Source organism: Ornithodoros turicata, chromosome 2 (genome assembly GCF_037126465.1).
Source record: "Ornithodoros turicata isolate Travis chromosome 2, ASM3712646v1, whole genome shotgun sequence".
Lineage (NCBI taxonomy): Eukaryota > Metazoa > Arthropoda > Arachnida > Ixodida > Argasidae > Ornithodoros > Ornithodoros turicata.
This window is the reverse complement of record NC_088202.1, coordinates 53073742-53095262: the sequence shown is the minus strand read 5'-3', so window position 1 is coordinate 53095262 and position 21521 is coordinate 53073742. Positions and strand designations below refer to the sequence as shown.

The window sequence follows — 21521 nt, the reverse complement described above, 5'->3', positions numbered from 1 at the left end:
TGATTGGCATCACAATTCCCAGCACTATTGGCTTTAATAAATATATCTCAACTTGAATGGCATTAATAAATATATTTTCACTTGTACTTTTTGTGTATGACCCTTCTTTGCATGTCTCTGCATGTAAACCGCTCACCTGCTGTATCGGAAAAATATGTGAAGTCGGCCAAAGAAGTCTGCCCAGGCTGAAAAATATGCTACGATAAGCGCGCACGCAGCCCTCCCCCGCCGATAAGCGCGCGGACAACCCTCCCCACACGCGCCGCGCAGGGAAAAATACGCGCAGGGCTCAGGGCAGGGGGTGCCGTAGTTTCGCCCCCGGATCGGTTCAGCCCGACTGAATACTACTCCTCTGCTCTGTAACTCCAGGTGGACACAAAGTAAGGCAAAATGCAGAGCCGCGCATGAAAAAGGAGGTCTTGCCATTAGTGGGGCCTGTCGATACCTGGAGCTCCACCGACTTTTTGAGGCGTTTGGGCAATCACCGGGCGAAATACACTTCGGTATTATTACATGCTATCCAAATTTATACCTCACCCTTATTCACTAGGCGCCACCGTGTTGGGGAAAATGGATTGGCTTGGATTGAAACGGATATCTCTTCCGACATGCCCAAACAATGGATTTTGCGGCTACCTTTATCAACGCCATCCGGATGGAGAGAGTCATGTCGGGAAGACGCGGAAGCGCAGAAATCTATCAGAGATCATTGCTGGCCAAACTGACTGGCCTGACTGCGGTAGAACCGCCTCTTCGTATACACAGACGCAACAGCGGCAAGCCTATTTCGACACAAGTGTACGAACTTGGGGTAGTTGCTATCTCGACATATTGTTGAATGCAGCAATAAACAACACAGGGAAGACACGAAGTTGACGCCACGTTACCCCCTCGTTCGACGTTACCCCCTCTCTCTCTCGTACACAGAAGGCTGCCGGTATTAACTTTTAATCACGTAACATAAACAGATGGAAGAAAAACATGGGCAAAGATGTATGTATAAATAAAACTCAATGCTATAATGCAAAATCTTACGCATCAGCGGCGTCTTTCCTGCTATTTTATTGGGACCGCGGTCTTCCTGGGCTTAACGTTGATGAGGAAACGTGTCATGTTTGCGTGAATAATGATGGCGGAGCGAAAGTTGAAGCTGATTTTGCAGCTAGTTACAAGACTATGTATAGAAAAAAAGAAAGAAAGAAAAAAACTCAGTTCATGAATATTTTTTGTCATGGAATCTCCGCTTCGCAGCCCCAAGCAACACCTCCACGATGGCGAAACTTTGGTGCCATGGCGGCCCCCATAGCAAACAGCAACCAACGAAGAGCGCCCAAGTTTCATTGACGCGGGTGCAGTATTTATTCCAACACTTGACGCAAGTTATTGGAAAGGCGCTACCTTGAGTGTACAGGAAATATCCTTTCAGCTTGCGAGCTCCACACGAAAGGGGGGGGGGGGGGGGGGTTTCGTCACCTCCGATTGAATTCGATACCGGGAACAACAGCGTACAACAAACAAGAAGCAGACACCGAACCTTCGGCGTTATTGTTGGCTGCATACTTTACTAAACAATAGCAGGCAGCTCATGTTGTAGCCCATTTCACTTAGTCTTCCTCACTTAGGAATGAAAATTGTCAAAATGCGCTTTTCATCATATTGTTTTCGAAGACGAGCGAGGTATTTGATGTTCGATGTTCGATAGGTTTCGATGTTCGTAAAACCTATAATGTGCGCACTTCGCGGGTCCACGTATAGTTTTTCAGGCTGGTGGCATGTATGGGTGCCGGTGACCTGTGGCGTGCTAATATCGCGAAGGAAGATAAAACATAGGGAGATAAAACAAAATTGGAGATGCAGGGTATCGATCCCCGTACCTCTCACATGCTAAGCGAGCGCTCTACCATCTGAGCTACATCCCCAACACGTCGGGGCATTGCAGATAAAATACTGCAAGGGTAGCCATAGCCAACGCCTATAGTGGCCTTGTTTCTGACCGGCTCTCTATGCAACTTTCCTTGAAGAACACGTGAGAGATGCGGCCGCCGTCAGTTATTTCGAGAACGAAAACTCACACAGACCCTGCGCTCTGGAGCGTTGGCCGCGGGTTTGAGTGTGGTTCCTGGCACGCATGCGCCGTTTCACCTGAGAACGAATGGTTGCTAGTGGCGGTAACGTGTGGGAAGCTGAGATTTGTCTCACAGAGCAGTCCCGCTGTCTTGCTGGCTCCAGTTGTATTATCTCGCGTTTCCCCGACAATCTCTGATGAAAAGTGAATTAATGGGTTTTAGGTAATTGGATATGTAGTAGTTACATACTCTCAGAGACAGAACGTCGGCGTGTCCGTGTATTTCGCCTTCAAAAAAAGACCGGTATCGCTGCTGTGAGAGCTTTATTTTTTAGAAATCTGAACCAAAAAACAAACAAACAAAAATAGCTTTATGCCTGTTGCGCTGGGCCAGGTGGCGCAGCAACCTTGTGTGTCAGCGCCGCTAGCGGCGACCTTTTCAACACACGGCCGCTCCCTAGCAGACGACACTCAGTCTACGCTGGCTAACTTGGTGTGGCGTTCTCTATTATCATCTGTTGTCCGGTTAGAAAAACAGTCAAAAGGATCGACAAATTCTTTCTAAAAAAGTCGCTGAAACATGTGTACAATGCGCGGCACGATGTACATACGCAGAACGCGTGTATGTCGCGAATGACGCTGTTTGTTAGGGTGTTTAGTGTGCTTCTCTGGTGCACTGTGGGTGCACCAGCAAAAAGTATAAATTTCATTCTCAGAAAAATCAGGCTTAACAAGAACGTGGAAAAGATTAATTTGCAGGGTGTTCTTCGAATTCAATGGGGACTTAAGAAAACGCTCGCCGTTATAATTGGAGGTAGTTGCGCAATATTAACGGGACATCTAAAAGAAACACAAACTGTTTTGTTGTTCAACACCCAAATAGTTGCTCTTTCGTGGGACCTGTGAGCGAACTTCTCGACTATTTAGATTTGGAATCAGCTATCATATGTCCGCCTCGTTCAAAGAGACGTCTAACTTTTTCTTAATACGTACGGAAACAAAGGTTGTGCACATATACACGAGGCTATATATTGTATATGTATATGTTTGTAAGAGCTCGAAAGAGCTCCGGCTATATTTTTTCCTTGTATATGTATATATGGAGTTTCTGGTGACGACGACCCAGTGAAAGAATTGATAAAAACAAGTCATCTGGTGAGTGTAATTAATGACAATAAGACCCGGAGACTAGGGACGACGAAAACAGACATATACAGATGTCTCCAAACTCTGTCTGTGTGTGTCTGTTTTCGTCGTCACTAGACTTGAGATCTTACTGTCACACAGCCACAGTTATCCGAAGCATCGGCTGCCAGTCGACTTCTAATATAAAAAGCAGAAAACTGCAAAGCAAATACAAAAAAAACGAAAAGTATATCTGGTCAAAGTTTTTGTGTTCTATTTCATTAGAACGGATGCCGATATTTGTCTACTGCAATAATTATACCTGTATATTACATAGCCGCAATGTAAGTCTACACTCTTAAAAATGAACTTCACCGCATAGCACGCTCTTAGCCAACCATTATCTCGAATGATATCGCTATGTGCCCTGATTTGTTCAAAGCGGTAGGCGTACGCCTTTTCTGTGACACTTATGCGGTTCATAATTGTCACAAAAATGGCGTACGCCCCCCGTTTTCAACAAATCAGGGCAGATAACGATATCAATCGAGATGATGGTTGGCTAGGAGCGTGCTATGCGGTGAAGTTCATTTTTAAGAGTGTATGACTGAGAACGGTAAACGGTGGCAGCAGTCAGGAATAATTATTTCAGTGCTTCATATTTTAAGAATTAGCTAGTTCTGGAGTACAAAAGATAATACATCCGTCTGCATATCGCCGGCAGCCGGAATAGCGCTGCCAGTCGGGGACATTTCTTTCGGGGACATCTTTTCCGGGGACTTTTCTTGAGCGGGCAAGTTTTTGCCGTATAGCCATCTTCTTGCTGCTATGCGTACGACACACCAGCAGTTTGCGATTTTTAGTAGAGTTCGATTCCATTCGAATAGAGTTCGATTTCGGAAAAAATAAAAAAAGAAGGCGCACTCTTTGACTCGTCCTACCCGTTGCTATCAGTTATGTATACGGGGCGAGAGCGGCCGCGTGTCGTAGCATTCCGACGGTAGGGGTCAGAGTGGCGCTCCAGTCGCCCTCCTCAAACTTTAGCGCAACAGCCCTATTGGGAAGGCGCTACCACGGTCCCTTGATAGGTTTCTGGTCATGCAGCTCCGTGAAAAAGTTGGCCTAGGGACAACGGGAGCCGCGTGGCGGCGGCGCGATCGGAACCCGATAGAATCTCCCGCTCAGGCCCGCCATGGGAACGGCAGATGCAGTGTTGTTTTTGCGCTTTTCCAAACATCCTACAAGAAAATCATTTGTTGCGATGGCTTTCCGCTACCTTGCGGCAGCTATAATGTGAATAATCGTTTTCTGTTCGGCTTTGTTTTATGCGGAAAGCTGCTGCCGGTCACTTCGACTGGCACGGATGTATTGTCGCGAGTCTCCTATCTTCAAACCCTCAACAAGAGATTCAAGCGCCGTTTATGTGCATAGGGCACGGTGGTAAGATGATCCGTACTTTATTTAGCACGTAGAGGACCTTCTGCTGACTCAAACATGTCACGAAATTTAGCCGCTGTGTCCTTGCCGTTCATCTCTAGTTTTAGTCATCTCGTGTCTACCTTATTTCTTTTCCGAGACTGAAAGGAGCCGCCATGTGTTCGACATGCTTCCGTGAATCAACTTCGAGCAGCATTTTTATCCTGCCATGCAAAACAACTTTAATAATGCGTACTTTATATAGTGCGTAGAGGACTTTCTACAGGTGATCGCAGACAGTTACATGACCGCTTAGTATGTGACGCGATCGATCGGTCGCGATTACACGATTATTGCACCAGTTAACATCCCTGGGAGCCAAATCAGCACAAAAGCCCCAGTTGCTTGAGCAATTTTTTAAAAGATACTATCCATAAAAGCACTGAGTTCGTTGTTGGTTTCGACGGCGCACGCTTTCTTCTAACGGGGCTACGGGGCCGTTCCCCTGGGCTCGTTCTCTGACTGAACGGCTTCGCAGTTTCCGCGTGCTCAGATAGGGCGGCAGCCGTCATATGCGCGGCGGTGCATCTTCTCGAAACTTTGGCTTTCCACGCTTGTGTAGCACTTTATCGCCGTTCATGACCAGTTCGTCGTGCCGCACGACGTCGCTGTGGTCAAAGTGCTTCTCGCAGGCACGTGCGTGAGGAGAGTGAAAACTGAAGCGGCCACCTTCATTGCGAGGAATGGCACGTTTCCACTTCTCACGCTTTGTCAGGATGCGCAGGAAACGCGAACATGGATACCTTGCCACCTCCCTGATACCCAGAACGACATTTCGTAACACAGCGTGTTTCTGGCATGCTGCTAGCACACAGTTATCATGCGACAACAGCCGAAACACGTGTACTGCAAAGGGAGACGCAAGCATTTCCCTCCCGGGCTCTGATGGCAGCGCCACACACGCGAGCGCTCCGGTCCCTGGGCAAAGCTTCCCCATAGAGTTACGGAGAAGCTGCGTGACCAGGAAGCACGGAGGAGAAGTAAGGAGAACGAACTCTTCCGAGCCGCCGTTGAGAAAGCGTGGTCTCGATTCCTCGAGTCTAATTGTGGCCGCGGCGCGGCGCTCTGCTCCTCTGAAATAAGGTTGCTGTAATGCACTCTTTCAGATGTACTTGTGTGTCCAGTGGAAGCAGAAAAAAATATTTTGATAAGTAAACACGCTTATCGTGTATCAAGGAACGATCTCTCCGTGAATTTTTTGCCTACAGTTTTTGTTAGTGCAAAGCGAGAAGCTTTTATTTTAGAATGCGGGGAAGCCGCCGTGAAGGGGGCTCCGCGTTGGCTGAACGGCCTGAATGTCTCCGTAAGCGTGGTGCTCTCGCAGTCAAGAAGCTATTCTCTTTTTTCGTTTTTTATTTGCGATAAAACACGACACCCGAAGAAGCACAAAGGTTGTTATCCGACATCGTACAGGATGGTACGCGTATTTACATCACCGCCAACGCACGACCACGAGATGTACATTGATAATGGTTTGCATTGATCAGCATTAGTTCCCGGGAACACCTCACAGTGTAGGGTAATGATGTCATTAGGCTGGTTAATCCGCATTTGCATTCTAGCTGTTGCACGAGAGCTTTGTCGCGTATGCACAACGCTTTGGGAAACAGGAGCCTTTTGTCGTAATTGTGATGCATCCGCCGGGATAGAGAGTTACATATTTCGCATGTCACCGTACGCGAATTTAATACCAAGATACCAGAACGCACTTCTGTCGCAGGTTTTGCACACGCGCGGTACAGGATTCAGTGCATGTACTTCCTGTTTCTCGAAGACGATTTTCATCTTGGTGTACCGGCGGGGGGGGGGGGGGGGGGGTAAATCCCATATCTACTGGAATTAGGGCTTTTTAGCTTTTCTGGCAGGTATATATTGGTGGTATTGCAGTATTGTTCCTTTTTTTTTTTTTTGTGGTGGTGGTAAAATATCCGGTGCAACGCTTTGAGCAGCATATGCTTGTACAGAAGTAACTTGACACTGAACACCAAAGCGATAGTGTATAATGTAGAAGTAATGTGTTGTTCAAGATTTTCAAGATTTCAGTGTTCGTCAACATAAATTAGAGACTAGATCCCGACTTTATTTTGCAGTTCCCAAAAGCGAGCGATTGGCATGCATGACAAGATATAAGAAACTAAGTGCCAGAACCTTCGGAACCGCACCGTGTCCTATCATCAGAGCGTCCCGCCCCTCCTTGCCTCCACTCACGCACACAAAGGTCTCTTAACTGCTTGACACGTACGGAGATAAAACTTTCTCAGATTATGCAACGACCCACATAACGCGCGATTCCGGAAAGATCGCATCCGGCGACTTTCGATTACACAGCTTCTAACTTTCTTTCTTCCCTCCTGACTTTCTTTCCTCCATACCACTCAAATGTGGCTTTTCGGAACAACGTTTGCTTCCTTTGGGGTATGTTAGCGTGTTAGCGCAGCGGTCAAAGTACGCGCGCACCACAGAGAGAAGAGCACGATACCCGAGACGGCCGGGGAGAAGCGACAGAGGATTCCGGTGGAGGAATTCGACACTACACCTTTGGCAATGTCAGACGTTTGTCTTACGTATTAAAGTTTCGTTTTTTTTTCTTCTTGTTTCCGATTCCATTTTTATCGGACAGGTAGCTTCCATCTATGAGACAAAAACGAGGTAGCAGAAACCGAAAAAAAAAAAAAAAAAAAAGAAAAGAGATAATAATTGTAGCTGACCAGAAAATATTAACTCGTTACTGGAGACACCGTTGTTTATGCTTTTCAAACAAACATTCGTTTTGAACGCTTAGTAGAGTATTCGAGCACAAACGGCGCATTGCCGTGCAGGCGATTTCGCGGAGTTAGTACCGGAGGGAACGCGAGCGCCGCGCCGCGGCCAACAAGTGACTCGATAAATTGGGACGTCGTTTTTCAGCGGAGTTCGGTCTCCTTACTTCTCCTCCGTGCCAGGAAGCTATCAAGGGACTGTGGCGCTACCTTGAGTGTACAGGAAATGTCCTTTCAGCTTGCGAGCTCCACACGAAAGGGGGGGTTTCGTCACCTCCGATTAGTCCATTTAATTCGATACCGGGAACAACAGCGTACAACAAACAAGAAGCAGACACCGAACCTTCGGCGTTATTGTTGGCTGCATACTTTACTAAACAATAGCAGGCAGCTCATGTTGTAGCCCATTTCACTTAGTCTTCCTCACTTAGGAATGAAAATTGTCAGAATGCGCTTTTCATCATGTTGTTTTCGAAGACGAGCAAGGTATTTGATGTTCGATAACTCGTAAAACCTATAATGTGCGCACTTCACGGGTCCACGTATAATTTTTCAGGCTGATGGCATGTATAGGCGCCGGTGACCTGTTGCGCCGGTGACCTGTGGCGTGCTAATATCGCGAAGGAAGATAAAACATAGGGAGATAAAACAAAATTGGAGATGCAGGGTATCGATCCCCGTACCTCTCACATGCTAAGCGAGCGCTCTACCATCTGAGCTACATCCCCAACACATCGGGACGTTGCAGATAAAATACTACAAGGGTAGCCATAGCCAACGCCTATAGCGGCCTTGTTTCCGACCGGCTCTCTATGCCACCTTGAAGAACACGTGAGAGATGCGGCCGCCGTCAGTTATTTCGAGAACGAAAGCTCACACAGACCCAGCGCTCTGGAGCGTTGGCCGCGGGTTTGAGTGTGGTTCCTGGCACGCATGCGCCGTTTCACCTGAGAACGAACGGTTGCTAGTGGCGGTAACGTGTGGGAAGCTGAGATTTGTCTCACAGAGCAGTCCCGCTGTCTTGCTGGCTCCAGTTGTATTACCTCGCGTTTCCCCGACAATCTCTGATGAAAAGTGAATTAATAGATTTTAGGTAATTAGATATGTAGTAGTTACATACCCTCAGAGACAGAACGTCGGCGTGTCCGTGAAATGCGCATTCCCAGAATTGCGGGACACCTACTCAAGTTGGCTTAACCTGCGAACCCGATGCCCTCCATTGAAGCTATACATTCCATCTGCTTTCCATAAAATATCCATTACTACTGAGGGTTTGAAAAAAGTGTCCACATCTAGGCGTGACGGCAGAAGGTTCCTCGATTGTCCACAAGTGGATTGGTAGCTCGAGACAGTCACACTTTTTTTCCTGAGAGACTTATTTTCGCCGTGTTGGCTTCATGGCAGGATACATTGGCGTGTCTTAATCTTTTAATTACGTCAAAACCAGGGCTTCCCCAAAAAGTGTCCACATTGGACATGAAAGACTGTCCTGTCCTGTGTGCTCCGCAACTTTATGCGCAGTTGCAGGAGGTCCTAATTTTTTTCCCACGACGAAAAAAGTACACGATATGCCTACGATGGCTTTCAGAGTATTTCTAACCAAATTCTTCGCGCCGTATTATTGCGTTGCTGGTCTCGTGGTATAGTGAGCGCGTTGCGGATTTGCGTTCTTGGGTTCAATCCTTCCTGTGGTACTTTTTTTTATCGACATATCATATAGTATTTTTTACTTCCTTTATTATACCTGAAGTACTTGATAAGCGCTATATCAGGGGATTTGTACAAGGTCGCACAGCTTAACAAAAGCACAGTAAGAAAGAGTATATGAGCAACATTCGATGACAAGGCACTCCATTATCGGATGGGGCACTGTATAGGTGAATATAAGAAATATCCTTTTGAGCCTAATGCGTGTTCAACTTCTTCAATTATGTTCTGGTTCAATTTAAATACATTGTGAACACGGCTAGAAACAAAAAGTGTGAGTGTCCTAAATATGAAGAACCCGAAAGCGCAACAATGCATGTTTTTGCTGAGCTGAGAGGACATGCCTTCGTGTGAAAAATACAATCTTTGAATTCAGGTACACTTGCTCATAAAATTGGCTTTACCCGCCTGCAGATCACTACCGTAGGCGCGACGTAATTTAGTAGTTTCGATAAGATAGCACAGTATACTGAGTGTTGCACACAGTGTCGTCCACACCTGGAAGTATGCATTAGTTCATGCCTGTCCCTGTAGAAGCAGAGCGGCTGAACATTCGCCAATATGACTATTTCGTTAACTAGCTTAACTTGCGGAGTTGCAGCTCCTGTGTGTCGGCGACAGTCCAGCAGCTAGCGCACGCCTTAGAGCAGTTGTGTAGATTGCTCTGTCGCAGGACATTGGTACAGACGGCGCTGATCCGAAGCACGTTTTAAGAACACGCCTTTCATGGTATGTGATGTCGAAAAAACACATCAACGTGGGATGCTGTCTCCGGAGGTGTGGCATGTGATATGACGGAACCTCCTCCGGACCGCAGCTCGGTGTCGATTCAAGTCGTGGAGAGCAGGTTATAGAATCGATTAGTTGTGCAATCCAGCTCGGGGGTCTGTTGTTCAGGATTATTGGCAGAATCATCCTACCGTCGAGTCCTGAGTGACGGCTCGAAATTTGTGTGAGGGCAGACTTGGTCAAGACTCAGCGGAGAAGGCGAAGGCTTTAAGCGAGTGTGGTCAACAAGACTGCACTAAAATTGATGCCACCGACGTAGCCATAGAACAAATGCACTTGCCCATGCGCTCATGCGCGGACCGAGTCCGTGTGTTTCGGAAAACGAAACCACCGTCGTCTTTTATTTCGTTGTGACTATTGGAGCGCTAGCCTCTACTATAGATGTATTGGGGTCTTCGAGATGAAAGTAATATCCATACAAGAATTTCGGACTCAAATATAGTACCGGTTATCTTACTCAATCAATTAATTGATTGAATTAGTTCAATCAATTAATTACTGGAGAAAATCACCAAGTGTCGAGGCGGTTTTCTTAACAGAGTTTTTAAAATAAAATAGTGGTTCTGGAAGCGTCCAGTAAAAACGGGCTTTTTATTTAATTAATGAGCGCATGCTAATTGCTATGCTCAGTAAAAAGAAATCTTTTAGATATGTAGGTATCGCCTCTTGTTTACGAATAATTCAACCACAGGCCTTCATAAAACACCGTATAAGAGTGATGATAAGCGCCGAGAAACGTATGCTACCGCTTCATTCAAAGATAGGTGAAGACAGCGACATAACTGCGACCACATTGAAAAAGGACTCCCAGCAGCTGGCTCATTGCTTACTGCCGCGAGTGGTTACGTCGGGTACGTACTAAAAATAAGTTACCCCGTAAATGTAGCTACATTGGTACTGATTGACGAACAGCAGGTCTCCAATAGCGATCTCTGGACGTCTTTGTCTACTCTTTTTTAATTGCAATAGAAAATATTCTCGAGAGATCGTGCATGTATATATTAATTTCCACTAAAGGTTACACTAAGGCCATAGCTGCCTTTGCATCATGAAATTGTTCACAAATAGACCAATTGATCGACCGTGGCGTCTCTCATGATCATAGTCGGCGCCACGAATTATTAATATTAAGATTGTGCCTTTCTCACGCGGACCAATCATTTCGCTTCACGAGCTTCTATAGCGCGATTTTTGATTTCGCAACGACATTCAACCAACAGAAAAGGCTTGATGCATGTTTCAATTCTGAGCTACGCGTTGCATTTTTTTTAACCTGAGCACGAGCTCTCATGCGTGCCCCGCGTGCCCAAAGTGTTACTGCCGTGCAGATGACGTTAAAAGTTCTCTTTCTTAACTCTCCTCCTAGTCCCTCCCCGAATTTTTCCTCCTCCCATATCCTCGTGCAAATCTGTCAAGTCGGCTTTCTTGCATGGTTGTCTGCTATCCCGCGAAGCCGGCTTTCTGTGTCGTGTCCCTCAATTCTGGTCATGCCTGCAAAAAAAGAACGGTATCGCTGCAGTGAGAGCTTTATTTTTTAGAAATCTGAACCAAAAAACATACAAGCAAAAATAGCTTTCTATCACAAACGTCGCGCATTTTCACTTGAGAAGTCACCTCTCCGATTTCACTCGGGCAGAGATTAAAAAGTCCCGACTATCACCGATTTAGCTAAGAATACAACCCGAAAAGACAGAACAAAGCCAGGTCAAATTACCCTATGCAAGATACCGAATCTCGGTGCATGTGATTACGGCATGCGTGATTTCGGAAGATTCGTACCCTGATGCTATAGTACGCATTGACTTTCTCGTGAAGTGCATACTCGAGAGTCTGATCCTTTTCAGAAATTGGTTACAGTGTTACTCACCCTTTGTCAGCGTAGCTACCTTCGGTCGTATTGAGGCTTTCGGCCGTATTGAGACATCGGCCGTAATGAGATACAGTCGGTGGATTGAGCTTACGAACTTTCAGTTCGCGGGTTTACGTGCTTTTGTATCTGCCATTCGCATTTTGTCTAAAAAAAGAAATAATAATCTGAATAAGAATATTAACAATAATGATAATGATAATAAAAAAACACGAGGAAGATAAATACGGTTGAAAAGGAAAAAAGTTCGCAGACGGTCGGTTACAATGACTGACGGTAAGTTCCCGAGTTCCAATTCAATGAAACCAATACACTACATAAAAAATAAAAAAAAATAACGAAGAAAACTGAACGGCATAATTCACAGAAAGTCCATGACAGAAAAAAAAAGAAAAAGTAGAAGACAACGAAAAGTGCAGAAACAGCTGTAGCAGAAAACGTCTTCTTTCGGTATTTGCCTACGACATCTCTCGGGGAAGGCTGGGACTTACAAACCATGGTTACCCACTTACGCGGTAAATCTCGCTTGCCACAGCCCATCGGTTTTGGTTTCGCTGGGCGGTGATTGGGTAGCTTTTAGGCATTCGGGCTCCCCTTGATACACTCCGATTACGGTGAGAATTTCAGGATTTGTTCTGTGCATAATTGTCTCTCTTCAGGGCGGATTGTGCTTTTAAACAAGCACTAGAACAATCCGAAATGACAAGTTGAAAAATTAAATTTTTCAGGTTTACTTAGGAGTGTTTATAAATTACCTACGTCAAATATCAATAACACGGAGCTGTGGCACACTTTGTGTGTCCCAGGACACAACGCTGCAAAAGAGTACATAGCGCTATTTTCTTTTTTCTTCGCGTAAAACTTTGGCAAAGATGAGCAAAAAATGAGAATATGGTCATGTTCCTCTCTTTATAGTAGAACAGCTGGGCGATGTATAAACAAAAGGGCGCTGTAGCACATTTGTATAGAAAAAATGCTTTCCTAGGATATCAATACGTCCAACGTCAGACAAATAGGATCGGCGCAATATTTTGGCAAACATGGCAGTTTTCACAAGAGGAGTGGGACCAAAGCCTTGAAGTAAATCAAGGAACGAATCCTTTTAGGAGAGGTGAGTCGATTCACTATGTTTAGGCTGCTGATTCGTTCACCAAGAACGAAGCATTCACTCTCGGCCCATCACTGGAAAGCTCCTCTGAGCTGTACTCTAAAACTTGTAGTAGTGAGGCACTTTCTTTTCGATTTCTATCTGCGCCCGGGTAGTTCTCCGACAGTCGACTATCGATAGTGCACTATCGATAGCTTTCTTACCATCCATAGTTCAATTCTCATACGACTATCGATAGTACTATCGATAGTTTTGCATCACTACCGCGAGGTCCTCATTTGTAGGCAGAGGTGGGCAAATGCCCTCACGATCTTTGCCGTCACCTCAATTTTTGTCCAAGATATTTTTCCTCACCTCACCTCGCCTCAGTTTGGGGTCGAATTTTTTTCTCACCTAACCTCACCTCGCCATATTCCCGATAAATTTTCCTCACGGCTAGTTCTATCTCAAATCGAACAATCCGGTACACAATATGTCTCGAATGAACAGGAAAAAAATATATGTTGAAGCCATCGGTGAGTTAGGAGAAATAAACACTTTCGGAATTCTCTGCGCTGCGCGGTTCGGGAAACAGGAGAGGAGGAAAAAACTGCCTCTCAGTAGACGATGTCGTCGCGTGCAGGTTTGAGCGTTCCCTACAAGGGTATTTATTGTCGCATTCTAATAATTTCTTGATCTGGCGTTAGACCACCTAGGGCACAATAGGCTCCTGGATTGGCAGTGCTGTGTCGGTTTTTGTTTGTCTGCAAAAAATATCGAAGTTGACTCAAAGCGCCGAAAAGCACCATATTCACTGCAACCTAGCGGGCGATGTAAAAAAACGGATAAGATTGAGCTGATGCCGTTTAATTTGTCATTCATGGGGCTATCGAATTATATAAAATTTGTTACTCTACTCTGGTAGGAACGTAAGCGATACCTCTTTAGGTAGCACCATACCACCGAAAAATGACGAATTTCGGAAGCCTTTATCTAAAAAACCCCACCAAAAACAAAAATTTTATATGGTGTAGGTAGTCCCTTAGACTGTGCACAGAAGAAAAATCAAAATTCGGACGTGATCGGTAGGCGCACTGTGAATTCTTTGCCACCCCTATACGCGGAGCGCATTCAAGCGGTGGCACCCTGTCCCGTGTGTTGCAAAATCGAATTTTCCAAAGGGACTTTCAACTTCTGTCTCCACATGAAAGTAATTGCTACAGTTTGAAGCCGTTCTGAGGGTTTATGTTCATAACAGTGTTGTAATCGCTGAATGTAGATTGTGGAGCAACCAGATGTGCTCGCATTTTTTGCGGGGTGTCACACATGCATTGCAACTGCTGGGAGCTCGCGAAGAACAGAATACTTTAGAATACTTTTGCGTCTTTATAAGAGGTATATTTGTTCACGGTGATCATATTGAAGCATATTTTCAGTACACAGAGTAAAAACAACCTGGCAGCGAAGAAGACAAGGTAAGACAGTAACGTAAGTTATGCAGAGCATCCTGGGTGGATGAGAGTGCTCGTGTCATGAACTGCTTTAGGTTGTTGTAGGAGCCATTTTCCTTAATGTTACTTTTGATGGCAGGTTCTTGTCAGATTTTCTTCATTGGCTCTTCTCACGTTACATGCTAACTCGCTGCAATCCTGGCAGTTACTCCTGGATGTACCCGGCAAGGCAAAACCGTAAGCGGTCTCCATGCAGTTTACGGCCTGTCTTTCTGCCCATTTCTTCACTATTTGGGAGTGTTTGCGCTGTGCATATTCCTCCACCGACTTCCTTCTTTACTTCAGCGGTGTGAAGTTAATGGCTTCAGATGATATATACTCAATGATCTCTCACCCCGTGAGCTTCCTTCAAATGTGGGCGACATTGTTAGCTGCTTGCTGTGATTCAGCCACCTTTGCTGTGAAGTACTTGAAGCAGCTTCTGCACAACTAGTTCATTTCTGTTACGCCTTCGGTGTGATCCGCTGGAACCACGTTCTTTACGGCAGCTACGCCGATCTCCAATGCAAAGCGAAAGTCCTTTATCCGAACACTTTTTTCCTGTGTATGAGGCGGTAGTCAGCGCAGTACACACGGTCAGCGCTGTACAACGAAAAGGCCATTGCGGTATGTGTGATGCCAGGACAACACAGTACAGTAATGCAGATGTCTTCACATACTCCGTATAAGGGCACTCCGAACACATCTGTAGTCGAGGATGATGAAACTTCGCGCAAGGTGTCTTCCGATAGTTAATCCGACTATTGGACATTCCCATGGTCGCAGCATGTCGATCCGAAGAACATATTGGACAGCGGCGCCAGTCGCGCTGTTTCGGCAAGGTTCACAAAAGGCGCCATAAATAAGCCTTGAATGTGTTTGTGTGCAAGACACTACACAACGACACTTTCCTCTCAGCGATTTCCGCCGTCCGGGGCCATGGAGCCGTAGGAAATGAAAAGTTTTAAAGAATGCTGTAAGTCACTGCGGCTCTCCTGCCATAATGTGCACAGTAAATATACTTGTTTATAATCACCCTGAACAGATATAGCTCTTACAAAGATGTAAACGCATTCTGTTCTTCACGGGCTCCCTGCACTTGCAATGCATGTGTGACATCCCGCCAAAAACTGCTAGCACATCTGATTGCTCCACAATCTTCATTCAGCGATTACAAGACTGTTATGAACATAAACGTTCAGAATGGCTTCAAACTGTAGCAATTAATTTCATGTGAAGACAGAAGTTGAAAATCCCTTTGGAAAATTTGATTTTGCAACACGCGAGACACGGTGCCACTGCTTGTATGCGCTCCGCGTATAGGGGTGGCAAAAAATTCACAGCGCGCCTACCGATCAAGTCCGAATTTTGATTTTTCTTCTGTGCACAGTCTAAGGGACTACCTACAACATATAAAATTTTCGAGGCAAGTTTTTGGTGTTTTTTTTTTATAAAGGCTTCCGAAATTGGTCATTTTTCGGTGGTATGGTGCTACTTAAAGAGGTATCGCTTACGTTCCTGACAGAGTAGAGTAGCAAACTATATATAATTCGATAGCCCCATGAATGACAAATTAAACGGCATAAAGCTCAATCTTATCCGTTTTTTACGTCGCCCGCAAAGTTCCAGTGAATATGGTGCATGACGAACTAGCACTGGGAACGGGACACAGAGAGGAGACGACAGGACAGGTGCTAGACGCGGCAAACAGTGGTAGCGTAGCATAACATATAGTGGGGTACACTATTGTCATATCCAAAAGGTATACACACAGAAGAGAAGCCCTACGAACAAGAAAGAAATGACATCAAGGTGAAAAACCGGGCGTGTTGGTGTTGATCTTGCATGACGAACTAGCACTGGGAACGGGACAGAGAGAGGAGAACTCTCTCTGTCCCGTTCCCAGTGCTAGTTCGAGTATATATTTAATGAACAGCATGGGTAATACCCGCACACATGGGAATAGTTCCACAATATCCTAAACCAATTAGACAATCCCACAGTATTGCGTTATACTGCAGAAACCTGCATCTTGAATGAAAAGCACGGGTAATACCCATAGACATGGAAATAGTCCCACAATATCGTAATGAAGATTGACAGCCCCACAGTATCCAATTACATTGCAGAAACCCGCATATCTAATGAAAAGCATGGGCAATATCCGTACACGTGAGAATAGTCCCACAATATCATAATCCGTATACACAGTCCCACAGTATCCCATTACAATGAAGAAACCCATGCTTTTAATAAAAGCATATGTAATATCTGTAGACATGTAAATAGTCCCACAACACCGTAATCCAGATTGACAGTCCCACAGTACCCCGTTATGGTGCAGAAACCCACAATATTAGTGAAAAGCATGTGCAACATGCGTACACATGGAATTGTCCCAAACTACACAAAAAAGTCATGTAGCCCACACATACACTCTTAAACCCGTACCTTTTATTGTAACTTTTAGAAACATGTAACTTCTATATAGACGTAGATTTCGAGGTTTCTTATAGGTTACACCACTTTAACGTATATTTAGAGGTTAAGAGCGACCAAAGTCATGTCTTTACAACACGAATAGAAGTTACATCTCGGAAAAAACAAAAACAGCTTGTTGTAACTTATAAATGTACCCTCTACTCCGACACTGTAACTTCTAAGCGAAATCCCCAACGATAATTTCTTTGTTAGTTTCTTATCGTTTGTTTTCCTTCTGTTTTTCAGCATAATGCCGCGTTTCAGCCTCCCATTCGAGACGACAGTTGCGAATCTACGCTGTTATTTTTTATCTGTTTCAGCGTCATCTATACGTCGACTACATGTTATCAATGCTGTATGAACACAGATTATAAGTTCGCAGTCTGGAATACTGATAGTATGTTTATTTCTAAAGGGTGGAAAACCATTGTCAATGCCGCAACCACCAAGATTTCCGATTTCGCTGCGTAGCCGAGCCTGGTCTAGGTCCATCCACATTGAGAGCGGTTTCCTTGAAACGCTTAACGTTCGTCGTCCGTCCGTTAACAAGTGTAATCTGTTTTAATCAGTGGTTTTCCTCGCGTTTATCATAGTATCGTCAGGAACAACGGAAAAGCTAGATGTAGCTAGCAAACAAGGATATTTTCGGTGTTCTCAGGGGAAAGTGTAGTGAGTGCGAAGATTGCAAAGAATATATAACCGAAAACGAACGTCACCACCGCAGCCCTAATTCACACACTTCATACACTGGGTAAGTGTACATTTTGTGCTAGGTACGTGCGTTATTTTGATAGCAAGAGCTCTTGGCGCATGTTTGTTGTGATTATGGCAAGCGTTTTGCGGTCCTGCATATGAACGCCACTTACGCTTGCTACTTTTCTGCTCTTACTTGGTCGCCAAGTCAATACACCGGCGTGCATTTTGCGAGCTGCGGATATATGCATCGAGATATATAATTCGCAGCTTCCTACTTGTTGTATTCTTACGATATTCTAAGACTCAATCGCGGAGTGAACGCCTTCCCGCATTTATGCTGCTTTGTATACCTTGTGCTTTGTACGGATTTGAATGGATCCGTAAATGTTACTCTCATTGCCCAAACTTTTGTTCCCAGGATCCCACATGCAGGTTCACATACCGTCACCAGCGTAATGAAGTACCTCACAAACTCGTCCCAGAGCGCCTCCAACGCTGATAACGCGGTAATGTAGTGTCTCCTGCGTTACTGTACACTCATATTCCTCAAGGTTGTGTGCGTTTTATGTAATACTGTATTGCCATTTGCGCTCGCCTGTGCAACACGAATGTGGAATAATTTTTTTTCTGCTGCAATTCTCCATTTCGTTGGGTCTGTTCAGCTTAGCAAACATAGGTCAGTTATTTTGACTCGCTGGCTTCCTCGCACTTTTATGCATTGCTTCTCACTTAGAAGATAGTTCTTTTTTCGACATACATGGTAAAGCGACCATGGTTTCTCCTCGCATCAGAATCGCACTTGTGCACAATGTGTCACCTCTCGACAGACTTCTATTTTTGTAATATACATATGTTCAATATCTCCTTTTCTGCCGGTTCATTTTGGTACCTTGGTGTGTTCTGTAAATTTCTGTCCATATCCCACGCACAGGGTGTTCGCATCACACCAGCACTCATTTGACAGGTGGGTTATGTTAATTTTCGCAAATTAACCCATCCGTAGTTACAACCATTTCCGACATTTCCTGACGCATGTGTTTGTAACTACGGATCGATTAATTAGCAAAAATTCACCTAACCCACCTGCCAAATGAGCGCTACTCTGTTGCGAATAAAAATGAACATCCTGTATAAAAAGCCGCACGTTGGCGTAACCTTTACGGGCAGGTGCTGGATTGAAGGCCGTAACCTCTAATTAGTGGGTTTCCTTGTAACTTTTATAAAAGGTACTGCTCAAAGGGTACCTGGTAGCTTCTGAAATAGAGGGTAAAATATTGCGATTTTTTACCCTTTACTAAAGGGTACCGAGTTAAGAGTGCCACTTGGATTAAATTGCATGAGAAACGGATTAAATTATGTGAAATGAGGATTAAAAATAATGAAAGGAGGATTAATTCCGATGGCAAATGGATTAAATGTCATGATATAAGGATTAAAATGTACGAGAAGAGGATTTGAATAACACAGGAAAAAGCTGTAGATGAAGGGACCGTGTCTAGAGCAACCCGCAGCAGCAGAAGCATATCACTTGCACCTACTGAACAACAATGGGACACATTTTTGGACGACCTTAAGGCAGCAGCCACAAGACCTGCATTTTTCGCTCTTTTAGATGAACACTCAGAAAACTTTGTGCCTATAGCAGCCAAATACAAGACTGCCCTCATGACATGCCTGTACAAGGATGAGCCACTGCCCACCTGTGAAGTCATCAGGTCAACGTGCAAAGGAATTGCGAGGGACCTCAGCATTGAGCCGGAAGTATGTCTTTTCTGAAATTAATTTGACTGCACTACTACATTACCTCGCATTCATTTTAGGTGCTACAGCTGATTGAGGAAGAGACCAGAGCCCAGTCTCGGACAAACAAGTGGTTTCTTTTTAGGGCAGGGAGGGCCACTGCATCCAATGTAAAGGCAGTGTGCTGCACGTCAATTGACAACCCATCGGCTAGCCTATCAGGAAAATCTGATACCCAACTGAGAACCAATTCAGCACAGCAGCAACCAGCTGGGGTATACAGAATGAAGAGAATGCCAGAAAGACAAATCTTGCAGCTGTTGCGCCTAAGCATGGCAACTTCACGTTACAGGGGAGTGGAGTGCATACCAGCAGTACACATCCATTCCTGGGCGCATCCCCAGACGGAATCACCTCCTGTCGCTATTGCAGTGCTGGTGTGTTAGAAATAAAGTACCCATACAACAGTCGCTGTGATACAGTTATACAGTATGTGCACTCAGCTGTCAGCAGCCTAACTGTTCCTGATGGCGGAGCCATCTATTTGAAAACAAAACCATGTTCACTACCAACAAATACAACTACAAATGTTAGTGTGTAAGGCACAGTACTGTGACTATGTAGTCTGGACACTGGAAGAGGCTTTTGTAGAAATGATTACTATTAACGAGCAGTTTTGTCTCAGTATGTTGGAGAGATGTAGCACATTCTTTGAACGTGTCATTGTTCCAGATATGCGGTACAAGTATTGGACGTGGGCTGCCTGCAATACCCTTACAAGCAGCAGCAGCTCTACCACCTATTGCTAGTGCAATGGTTCAGATGTTGGAAGCATGCTTCTCTGTGATAATCCTTTGTGTGCAAAAAAAAAAAAAAAAAAAAAGAAATGGTTTCACATCTCCTGCACAAACCTGAAATCTATTCCAAAGGGTGAGTGGTATTGCAACAGTTGCAAGTAAATTTTAGTGTATTGATGAATGTACATAGTTTACTTCCATGCTGGATAAATAAACGCTGCTTACAATGATAGGAAGGACTACAGCCACTTATCTTCACATCCTGCTGTCCTTCTGTCCATCCTGCTACTTGCAAGTGCTGCACAGACAAACACTACTTTGTCCAGCATCGTCGGGCAGTCCTCATGCTCAGCAGTCAGCACGTCGATAGGCACTGTGCTCTTCAGTATCAGGTACTTGCTGCGTATGAGTTCAATGATACGCTCGACATGGATTCTAACATTGGCAAGTTTCCGTGTAGCTTCAATTGCTATTTCAAAACAGTCAATTATGACTGCGACACTTGTGCCAAATACTACACGAAAGCACATTGGCATGGTGTGCTGTAGCTGCTCCCCTGTTGGCCACCGAACGACATTCTGAAGTCCAATATAAAGCCCCTCAATCCATTTGGCAAAGATTCGGGATATGGTGGACTCCGACACATCAAACCTGAAATGAAAAAAAAAAAAAAAGAAAGAAAATGTGAGATGCAGTGTTATAACAGTGTACAAAAGCTGTACCTGTAGGCCAAGTCTTGCTGCGCCGTATTCAGTCGCAGCCGCATCATTGAATTCCTGGAACTGCGGAAGCTTGTTGTTGGACGTGTACCTTACCAAGTCTTCCGCAAGGCAGAACACAACATTAAGAAGTCCAAATTTTGGCAACCCAGTGTAGAACTTTGTGATCTGGTCACTGCTCTGAAATGCTTTCTCACTGAGGGTCATTCTGTCTAAACTTTCTCGTAAGACGTGCACTTCATGGCGCAGATGGTTCAGTTCGCTCTCCAGTTGAGACGCTGCAAGATCAGCGGACAGGGTTTTAAAGAAATTTTCAGACCACAATGCCCATTGCTACACTATAAAGACAATAGGATAGCATACCCATCTCTGTGTCCATGTGGTGGTCAGGGATGGAATCTTCACTGTGAGTGCCTTCTGTCAATACTGCATTGGATGCAGATGGCAAGATTTCCCTTGCATTATCTCTACTGGCTCCTTCACTTTCTATTACACGGGGTACACTAGGTGGTGGTGGTGGTGGTGGTGAAAGGGCTTGCCGTTGTCGGCCTCACGTATGTGGGCAACGTAATTAGGCACGTAGGCACATCACTTTTTGAGGTATCTAGCCCACAGGTCGAAATACAGTTGTCTATTATTACATCCATCCAGTACTTATACCTCACCCTTATTTACTGGGCTCAGTTGTCTCGCGACGTAAACCCAAAATTATTTATATTTATT

General features: G+C 45.0%; 2 non-coding genes across 2 annotated transcripts; both read right to left on the bottom strand.

The window, feature by feature from the left end:
- Window positions 1–1846: 1846 nt before the first annotated feature.
- Trnaa-agc (transfer RNA alanine (anticodon AGC)) lies at window positions 1847–1919 on the bottom strand. The gene has a single exon. It is a non-coding gene; the product is annotated as a tRNA-Ala (tRNA).
- Window positions 1920–8080: 6161 nt separating this feature from the next.
- On the bottom strand, window positions 8081–8153 carry Trnaa-agc (transfer RNA alanine (anticodon AGC)). The gene has a single exon. It is a non-coding gene; the product is annotated as a tRNA-Ala (tRNA).
- Window positions 8154–21521: the final 13368 nt, after the last annotated feature.